This window comes from Phoxinus phoxinus (genome assembly GCF_949152265.1).
Source record: "Phoxinus phoxinus genome assembly, chromosome: 4".
Lineage (NCBI taxonomy): Eukaryota > Metazoa > Chordata > Actinopteri > Cypriniformes > Leuciscidae > Phoxinus > Phoxinus phoxinus.
In genome coordinates, this window is record NC_136879.1 from 24,279,276 (window position 1) to 24,287,911 (window position 8,636).

At 39.8% G+C, this 8,636-nt stretch overlaps 1 protein-coding gene across 2 annotated transcripts in view; it reads left to right on the forward strand.

Moving 5' to 3' along the window:
• The window catches only part of vezf1b (vascular endothelial zinc finger 1b), a 534,049-nt gene that overhangs the window by 62,559 nt on the left and 462,854 nt on the right, over positions 1–8,636 (forward strand). The window lies entirely within an intron of this gene.

An 8,636-nucleotide genomic window follows, 5' to 3' on the forward strand; every position in this document is an offset into this window, starting at 1 on the left:
TACGAGAGGGATTGAAGGGAAGTGACAATGTGAAAGTGTGTGTGAGAATGCGTGCTTGTGGTAGATGGAACTGAGTTTGGTTGTTCAGGGACACAGGCAGTGCCTCCCCTTTACGTGCCTCTTTGGAGAAAATAAACTCATCCACACGCTTATGCTGCTTCAGTAATGGCCTTATGTTCATCGTCACAAACAGAAAGCTATAGTAACGCATAGGCTAATTTGTTTCCTCCAGAAACTGTATATTTTTTACCTGTACAAAGATTTGTAAAGGCACGTTTTTGTTGAGTGTCTGTGTGTGTGTATATATATATACATATGTTTGTATAAATGTATATATGTAGCTCCAATTTTTTTCTTTCACTTTATAATGCTTGTATTAAAAGTCTGCCGTACATGGTCTTTTCTCTTGTGCGATGATGATGGTTTGTAGGGAAATGACACAAGTTTGCTTTGAGACTGCCTGCCAGTTTGATGAGATGTCACCTAACCAGTAGTAAAACTGATGCCACACCATTGATTTCTCATTGCATTTGCTGTATCTCCTATTAATTAAATATGGCACTTTATCCGTGCTTGGGACGCTGCCCGACACATTGCCTCATCCTTACCGTTATCTCACAACTCCCAATCTAACCTCAGTCTTTTCACCCTTTGGCATTCTAGATGAATGGCCATGTGTGTTTTAACAGGGCCAAAGTGTGGTTTTGTGGAGATGGTTTTGTGTGGGCATGTCTCATCTACCTCTCGTTTTGAGGAACTGGTCATGTTTGGGTCTTCGATTATTGGATGTCCTGGAGCAAAATGGAATTATTCAGTTTGTTTGTATACGTGACCCTGCTTGTCAGTCAATTGGTCTTATTTAAGAATGTGGGAATCAGAATGTGGCGCATTCGTCTGGTCAAGCAGTCTTGGCAATATAAATGTGTGGAAAAAGCCGATGCCAAAGATCCCCTTGGGTTCTTATTGACGTGAGAGTCAGTTTTATCTTTCCCTCTCCCTCATTTATGGCAAAAACTTGAACGTCTTTATGTATGTCTGTTATTCTGCTTGGGCGTATGAAGAATGCTGATGTTCAACAGATTGGGTTTTCTTTAGACCGATTATTATAAAGTAACTCTAGAAAGTATACATAGATGCACTTCAGTGTTCCAACTAGAATTTTAGAATTGCAGTGTTTTTTTGTTAGTTTTTTTACGGTGGTGGTATTTTTCAATCATTAATGAATATTATAGAGATGCTTTGTAACTAGTTAATTTGTCCATCTGTTTCAGACAGAATACCTAAAGCTGTGTGCACCCGGAGCAAGTGAATTTGTCAACAAGTCATTTTACAACAATGTACTTTTTTTTCTTTTTTTTTTTTAGTTTGTGGGATTTTTGTTGAAATAAAGTATTTTACATCATTTTGTTGTCTTGAATCAGTTTAGAAAGTTGTAATATGTAATGTATTAAATATAATGCATTTATAAAAAGTAATCTTTAAATTTTTATTTCATTTATTCCAGTGAAGCTGAATTTACAGCAGCAGCCATTACTTCAGTCTTCAGTATCACATGATCTTTTATTTTCAGAAATCATTCTAATGTGCTGATTTTATGCTAAAGAAAAAAGTCTTAATGTTAAAACCAGTTGTGCTGCTTATGTAAGAACTTTACAGAATTCTTTCAATATGAATTTTAAAAGAACAGCATTTACTTTATATATAAAGTAACTTTCAACATTCAAATAATCAATTTAATATAACCCTTAATTTCTTAGCAAAAAAAAAAAATCTACATCCACATATATAATGCATATTAATGTATGTATTTTATATATAATTGCAAATGTATTTATAGTTGAATATTTATATAGTAGTATTATAACTGAAAAATGTTATGCATAAAAAGCAAGAAAATAAAGTTTGAAATAGGAGCCAGGGGTTCCGCTCCCTGTTCAGTGGGACATCTGACCTGCTGGTGACTGTACAAGCAAGAATCACTGTGAGATTTCACAGCTGTGCTAATCTTCCCAGGCTCCTCACAACAAGTCACTCCTCAAGAACCTTTACAGAGAAGAGCATTCAACCTTAAAACTGCTACAGTTCGATATGGAATGATCACTTTTTTTGGTGACCTATTCATTCAAAACTGTTTTTTAAAAGAAATAATGTAATAATTTCTTGAGATTACATTCCACAGAGTGTGGAAACTTACTGAACAGCTTTAGTGTTTTTAGACTGTCCGAAAGGTCATTATCGGGTTTATTATTGACTAGCACCGGTAATGCTATCGGGTTAAACATTAAGACCTTCTGCCAATAAAAGCGAAGCTTCAAGGGGACAAAATCATTACAGCACGTTTACGGCCTGGAATATGAGGCCAGATCAATCTTAACATTTTTTCAGCTTGTTTTTTTTTGTATGTTGCAACCTCTCTGGAGTGGCTCAACTTCCAGATGTTTCTGTAGCATAGAGTATGAGACACAAAGACTGTCTTTTTAATGGCCCTGAGAAGGAAAAAATATGCCATGTTTTCTGTGATTGCTACAAGAATAATAAATGAATGATTAACTCCACAGAATGAGGCAAACAGTGTACTGTAAAAAAATCTGTTAAATTTACGGTAAAAAACTGGCAGCTGCAATTGCCAGAAATTTAACGTAAAAATATGGCAGCAATATTTTTGATTTTTACGTATGTTCAGTAAATGAACATATTTCATTATCTGACATAACGTACGTTTACCAAGTTATTGAGGTACTAATATCTGCTTTGTAATTTTGGCACTGTCACCAATTACATTAGAGATTAGAGTTGCATGGTGAATAAAAGCTTAGTAAGTTAATAATAATATAAGCTGCACAGTCTCATTCACATAAACAATAAACACCATCATTGTAACACATGTGAAATTTTAAAGATGCAATAAATGTTAATTTAACAACATTAAATGTAACATAAAACTCTATTGTAGCACCATAACTGATTAGAAAAAACTATGAAGAAACAGTTATTTCAACAAAAATACATCAAATGTAAAGTGTCACGCAGGGAATTGTGGGAATTTTTCACTGTAAATTATACATTGACTTGTTCTTTTTCACTACCAAAAATGTAACAGTATTCTTCTGTAAAATTACATTAAATGTGCGGTTAGATCTATCACAGTTATTTACTGTATATAGTACAGAAGCTTTCTGTAAACCAAATAACACTTTTTTCGTAGCATTTTTACGTTAACATCACAATCATTTTTTTACAGTGAGACTTCTTTGCCCCCTTGGTAAATATGATCTAGATGGCTGTAAAAAATAAATCTGCATTGTTTATCCTTTTGATGTTCTATTTAAAAAAAAATGCAAAAATGTAACCTTTTATTGAAGTAAAAGAATGGAAAGTGGGAGGAAAATCACATTATGAAATAAATGTTTTTCTCCAAAACACGTTGGGAACAATTATTTGCCCCTAAAAAAAAAATAAAAAAAAATTTATTTGCCCCCTTTCATTAAATACTTTTTGCAACCTAATTTTTGCCAAGATAACAGCTCTGAGTTTTCTCCTATAATGCCTGATGAGTTTGGAGATCACCTGACAAGAGATCAGAGACCATTCCTCCAGATCCTGCAGATTCCCAGATCCATGTTGGTGCTTCTTCTCTCCAGTTCAGCCCACTCATTTTCTATAGGGTTCAGGCCAGGGACTGGGATGGCCATTACAGATGCTTGCTTTTGTGCTCAGTGACCCATTTTTGTTTTGATGTTTGTTTTTGGATCACTGTCCTGTTGGAGGATCCAAACATGGCCCGTTATAAGATTTCTAACAGAGGTTGTCAGGTTATGATTTTTTATCTGTTGATATTTGATCAAATCCATGATGCCATGTATCTGAACAAGATGTCCAGGACCTCTGGCAGAAAACAATAGGCCCACAGTATTAAATATACAGCAGAGTATTTCATTTTACACATGGGGTACTTTTTTATCCCTGTGTGCACCAAACCCATCTTAAGTGTTAGCTATTTTTGTTTTGTTTCATCTGACCATATAGAACCCGTCCCAAAGTTCCAGTCGTGTCCGGTACTTTTCAAACGTTCTATGGACAGATGAGCACAAAACCAAGATCTGCAATGGCTATCCCAGTCCCTGGCCTGATCCCTATAGAAAATGAGTGGAGAACTGAAGAGAGGAAGCGCCAACATGGATCTGGGAATCTGAAGGATCTGGAGAGATTCTGTATGGAGGAATGGTCTCTGATCTCTTGTCAGGTGTTCTCCAAACTCATCAGGCATTATAAGAGAAAACTCAGAGCTGTTATCTTGGCAAAAGGAGATTGCAAAAAGTATTTAATGAAAGGGGGCAAATAATTGTTCCCAATGTGTTTTGGAGAAAAACATTTATTTCATAATGTGATTTCCCCCCACCCCCCCCCCCCCTTTCAATTATTTTACTTCAATAAAAGTTTCAATTTTTGCTTATTTTTTTAAAATAAAATATCAAAAGGATAATCAATGCAGATTTATTTTTTACAGCCATCTTTGATCATATTTACCAAGGGGGCAAATAATTCTGACCAGCACTGTATATCCAGCCATCTAAGGAGTCGAAAGATTGCTATTATAACCTTAAAGTGTAAAATGAGCATGGATTCAGGGTTATGACACACAGAGCTACAAATCATTTAGACAGCCTGAGGATCATCATGTCAAAACACACCAAACCAGTATAAATGTGTGCATCCTCATATACAAATATAGATCAACTTACACTTATGTAGTTATTATTTATGAAGAATATTTAGTATAGCCTATACAGTCACAATTTTCACATGACTATGCAATTTCAGTAATTTAGACAATTTTTTCACATATTAATCTTTTGGCGCAGTGTTTGCAGTTATCATATGTTTGCAGAAAATACACTTTTTTTTCACTCCTCAATCTTTTTTTCTTTTTTTTTTTTTTTTTTTTTGCTCGTCAAAAATATTCACAAGTTGCAATTCCTAGACAAGGCAGTTCGGCCATAACACGATATTTTAACAATTATTGCTTGGCTATCTTTGCGTGTGCCTAGGTCACTTTATGAGCACACTTTTCAATCAGACATGTGTCATAGCAATTTCCAATGACGCCATTTCCACGTTTGATGCATTGTAATAATTAGCCTACCATAGACTGTAAAAAAAAAACAATCACGCCTTGTATTAAAAAAAAAAAGTAATCTGTGATAAATGTGAGAAAATATGTGTTTACGTAATTAGGTCTATAATATAAAATATAGTAGACTTATATAAACAATGATTAAAATATATAATATTATATGTTATTAGTTACTGACAAACGAAAAACAATACCGCCGCAAAGCAACCACTAAGAAATTCCAGTCCGTAAATGCTGTCAAAGTTAACTAGAATCAGTGTGACCGTGTTCTTTTACCGTGTGTGTATGCGCGTTCCCTCAGCTGCTCCTCTGAGCTCGAGCTGCAGTCAGAGACTAGTGTGAGTGAAAATCACACAGGGTGCGCGCGCTCTCTGGCTGCCATACAGTCACACTCAGCCTCATGACAAATGAATCCATTCAAGACAGCATGCAACAGATATTCTGAGGGGCGTTTAAGCAAACACATTTTTACAATGTGCTTTAAGCCCGAAAAAAAGTATAAAAAAATAAAATAAAATTAGGGCCTGCCTACTTAATGTCATTTTTAGAAGGAAAAAGTCATGTTTATATAGGGCCACATTCTCTTATTTTTCTCCTGACCATAGACGACACAAAATCTAATCTCAGCACTTTTGATGAATGGCTACGTTTTTTTTTAATATGAATATTAATTTGTGATATTTAGTCGAAACAGTTTTGAGGTTAATTTATCTCATTTTGTGTCTCTGGAAAATAGTAATCTTATTGACTGTATGTCTGTTTGGTAATGAGGGATTTGTGGACACATTCATGTTTTTAGATTTGTGGAGTAAAAGCTATAGTTTTATTTTGAAGTAAAAAGATAAAATTAGACAATTGGGGTAAGATGAGCCACCCAGAATTGGCACAGAATGCCAGAGTGGCATATTGTTACTAGTGTTGTTATTTTTTTAATTTAAGAATTATTGTAATTAATGGGGCTATTATTCAGTATTTATATTAATTAGATGTACATTTCTTCTTCTTTTTTTCATTAAAACATCTAGGTTGAGTGAAAACATTACATTTGCATTCACAGTGTTGCTATTATGACTGCACGATATCTTCAATTAAAATATGGCAATTAAATATATGAATATTCATATGCCTGTATATAAGTGATAGAATAATTTAATTCTGCTTTGTCTGTCATCGGTTATTCAATTATTCAACTAAATTGTCAAAATTAAATTTTAAATAGAACAGTTGATTTAGTATTTTACATTAATGGTAGTCTGCATTAATGGTAGTCTGCATTTTACATTAAAAGTAGATGTGATCATTAGTCAAATGACGTCACAAGCTAATTCGCTTAAGCAAACACTTTAATAACACAAATGTAATATACTGTAACGGTCACCAGCTGGAGTGCCCTTGAGAGCCACCTGAGGGCACTCCACATCAAGACTATTATTATTCACACAGACTACATCTCCCATCATTCTCTGCCTGGACTCCTCAGCACTCATTATCACATTCACCTGTATCTCATCTTCTTGTTTAGTTCACCCCATATAAGCCTGGTTCACCCCATCAATCACTGCAAAGTTTTGTCTAGTGTTAAACTGCATTTCTGAGCGTTTTCCCTGGTTTCTTGTTTCTTGGTTTTCGGATATCTTGCCCTGTTCCCTGGATTACTCTCTTGCCTCTGGTCCCTGCCTGTTTTGTTACTTTGTTTGTTTGTTTGTTTGGACTGCTTGCCTGTGTTTTGACCTTTTTGCCTGTACACTGGATTACGCTTTTGGATTGCCCAATAAAAGCTGCGTTTGGATCTTAACTCTCGTCTCGGAGCAGTTCGTAACAGAAAACTTCGCCAACCATAGATCCAGCAGCCCAGTAAGCCACCACCAAAAAAATGAATCCAGCAGCGAGGATCGTGTGTCTCCGTCAAGAGAATCGGTAAATCGAAGACTACATTGAAGAATTTATTGAACTGGCACATCTCACCACAATGAGCACCGAATGCCTTATGATTTTCTTCAGAGGAGGACTATCTGAACCGCTCTGTTCATTTATGCCCTTACATGATCCTCACTGGACTTTAGAGCACTATATTGACCTGGCCCTTTTGTTGAGCGGCTCATCGTTGACCGTGGGCGTGGTGGAGGAGGAGCTTCGGGAGCCCGCAATATCCCCTCAGCCTGATCTTCACGTCACGGCAACCATAAAGCCTGCCACCGGATCGGTCTATGGGTGTCCAGGACTTATTTCCAGCGTGACAGATCCACCGCTGATGTCCGCACATACTGCCAAGAGGACCGCCTGAACAGAGTCTCGTTCCGCCACGACCACCGTTCCAGGGCCATATCCCAAGATGGCCACCGTTCCTGAATATCTTCACATCAGCCCTGCCGAGCCTACGCTCCACGTCAGCCCTGCCGAGCCTACGCTCCACGTCACTTCTGCCGACCCAGAGACTGAGCTTCACGTCACTTCTGCCGACCCAGAGACTGAGCTTCACGTCACTTCTGCTGACCCAGAGACTGAGCTTCACGTCACTTCTGCCGATCCAGAGACTGAGTTTCACGTCACGTCAGCCGATTCAGAGGCCGAGCTTCACGTCGCGTCAGCCGAGCCAGAAGTTCACGTCACGTCTGCCCAGCCAGAGGCCGTTCAAGAGTCTCGTCCCACCAAGACTGCCCTTACGCCTGTGTCTTCGGACAAGATGGCCGCCGCCGAGCCAGTGTCTGCGCACAAGATGGCCGCCGCCGAGCCAGTGTCTGCGCACAAGATGGCCGCCGCCGAGCCAGTGTCTGCGCACAAGATGGCCGCCGCCGTGCCAGTGTCTGCGCACAAGATGGCCGCCGCCGAGCCAGTGTCTGCGCACAAGTTGGCCGCCGCCGAGCCAGTGTCTGCGCACAAGATGGCCGCCGCCGAGCCAGTGTCTGCGCACAAGATGGCCGCCGCCGAGCCAGTGTCTGCACACAAGTTGGCCGCCGCCGAGCCAGTGTCTGCGCACAAGATGGCCGCCGCCGAGCCAGTGCCTGCGCACAAGATGGCCGCCGCCGAGCCAGTGCCTGCGCACAAGATGGCCGCCTCCGAACCATTGTCTGTCGCAGTTACTGACCCGGAGCCAGCGTCTGTTCTGGAACCTGTTTCTGTGTTTGTGTCTGTTCTTGTGGCCGTTACTGTTCTGGTGTCTGCTCCTGAGCCGGTGTCTGCTCCTGAGCCGGTGTCTGCTCCTGAGCCGGTGTCTGCTCCTGAGCCGGTGTCTGCTCCTGAGCCGGTGTCTGCTCCTGAGCCGGTGTCTGCTCCTGAGCCGGTGTCTGCTCCTGAGCCGGTGTCTGCTCCTGAGCCGGTGTCTGCTCCTGAGCCGGTGTCTGCTCCTGAGCCGGTGTCTGCTCCTGAGCCGGTGTCTGCTCCAGCCTATGACCCCGTAGCTGCCCCCAAGAAAATGTTTGGGGGGGGGGCAGTAGGTCCCACGATGGGACCATAGAGGCCGCGCCGCCATGGTCTCCTGAACTGCCGCTTCCACCGTGGCCAC